Source organism: Penaeus vannamei, chromosome 5 (genome assembly GCF_042767895.1).
Source record: "Penaeus vannamei isolate JL-2024 chromosome 5, ASM4276789v1, whole genome shotgun sequence".
In the NCBI taxonomy this organism is placed as follows: domain Eukaryota; kingdom Metazoa; phylum Arthropoda; class Malacostraca; order Decapoda; family Penaeidae; genus Penaeus; species Penaeus vannamei.
In genome coordinates this window covers 37,694,030-37,696,529 of record NC_091553.1, presented here as the reverse complement: position 1 = coordinate 37,696,529, position 2,500 = coordinate 37,694,030, and positions in this window count along the sequence as shown.

The following is a 2,500-nucleotide window of genomic DNA, read 5'->3' as shown; positions in this document are numbered from 1 at the left end:
ATTATTTTATTACTATCATCGATATTAGTGTAATCAGTATAATTATCATTATTATTGCTATTATCATAATCATTATAGCATCCCACAAGTAGCTATCGAAGGAGTGAAGTGGTTGGGAGTTGCGGTGGCTGTTTAACGGAGGTGAGAAAACCTTGTTCTTGGTTACCCTTCGCGTCCATTCTAACAACCCCCATTTCTCATCTCCAATCTACTTCGGCTGATTAAGGGAGGCGGAGTGTGCCTGCCCGTAGGTTCATCACAGCTACCTCTGATAGAATCGCAGTACTCAAAAAACGGAAATCTAGACCAAGACCAAGTTCCAGGATTTTTTAATATCTTAGAACCTGTTTAGATGATACATGCTTCTGGCGAGGACGTTGAGGTTGCAGAGAGCTTTACATACCTTGGTAGTATATTTCACGATTCTAGGAAGTCACTTGATGATTTGGTCCTGCAACGGGAGTAAAGAACTCTTTCAGCAAAAGTTTTTGAATATGATAGTATCTATGCACAAGAAACAAGCATTGTGTTCAGATATTGCCAGTATTGCTTTATGGAAGTGGAACATGGACGTTAAATAGTCCCTTGGTGTCGTATATTAATGCCTATTGTAATAGGTCCATGCGACGGATCATGAGGTGCAGTTGGCAGGACAACGAGTCCAAGAGACAGTTACTCTGTGATACTCGCATAGGACATTACTTGCATAATCTACGACCACCAATTCAGGCTATAAAGCATTTAGCTTCTTTCCAGATGGATGCTGCTGCTCATCAGGCTGTTTCTTTCCGGGACAAGCCTAGGTGGAGGAGGCCCCAGGGACGACCTTGGAAATCGTAGCTTGAGCATATCGACCAGACCTGTCATAAAGTGCTAGGGATGGGCCGAGGTCCTGCCTTGCGGCTCGCCTTGAGGGACCCACGTGGGTAGGAAGAAAGAGTGGATGCGGCTATGCGTCCCGTCGGCGTTAGCTCCAGCAATTAATTGATTATTACCTCTACCAAGAAGGTTATGTTTTAGGTAGGGTCGGGTAATCTGTTTGTTCATTGCTTTACAGGATAATTCAAAAAGTTGTAAATAACTTTTTTGAAATTTTTACCAGAGGTGTGCATTAACCTAACTTAGATGCCATTAATTTTTTGTGGTGGTCCGGATTATGATCAAGAACCAGAATTTATTAATGATTGCATGAGTTACCACTATTACAAATGCAACTCAAAAAGTTAAGAGCATATTTTTATGTCAGAGGTGTGTCATAGCCTATTTTGAGCCAGTTTTAGGGTGATCCGGATCCAGGCATTTAAAAAAATTATTGCATCAGTTGACCCCATATATACAAGTCACTATTATTATTATCATGACCTTTATTACCTCCCCCAAGGAAGTTATGTTTACGGACGTCATCAGTGTACTTGTGAAAGTGGTGATTTTAATATAATTCTTCGTGTGAATATTTTTATTTTATCATTGATCCTATTACCTTGGAGGTACGCGCTCTCTGAGTGCTTCTAGTTATTACTATTAACACTATTATCATATATATGATCATTATTATAATCATAATTTCTACTAGCATACTAATAACAATTGTTATTATTACTTTGTTTATCATTAATAATACTATATTTATTATTATTATTATTATTGAGTTTATTATTATAACTATTATCATTATCATTACCGTTATTATTATTCATTATCATTATTAGTTGTATTAACATTATAGTTATTAACAATTATTACCATTATCATCCTCATTTATATTATCAATGTTGTTATTGTTAACAATGTACTAATAATGATAATTATAATAATAATGAAAATAATGATAATCGTCATTATTTCTATTATCATTATTGTTGCTATCGTTATCATTAATATTATTATCAATATCAGTATCATCACCATCATCATTACCATCACCATCATCATCATCATCATCATCATCATCATTATAATATATACTAACACCCAATAATGATAATGATGCTAAACCATCATAGTAATAGTATTTAGCTTTCTACCATTATATATCGTCAGTCCACAAAATGAAACATCATTATAATATACACCGTATCAGATTTACATAGACCAGAATCAAATGTATCATGTGTCATACAAGCAAGCCTTTAGTAAGCCAGTCAGTACCACGTTCCTGGGACACAGTAGCACAGTCATGCATCAAAAATACCGTACGATCCGATATCATGCAGCACATATCCCCAATACATTGAAATAGTATTCAGCATTTATGGGTCAGACGCTGAACTCATATTGCGGAAAATGGCTGAGAAAGGAAATACTAGAGAGGGAACGTGAATAATGGAGAATATATGGAGGAGAGCACTGGTGTGTGTGTGAGAGAGAGAAATAGATGTATAAATAGATAAAGAAACAGAGAGGAAAAAGAGAACAGAGGAGAAGAGAAGAGAGGAAAGGAGAAGAGAAGAGAGGAGAGGATAAGAGAAGAGAATAGAGGAAAGATAGATAGAGAGAGAGG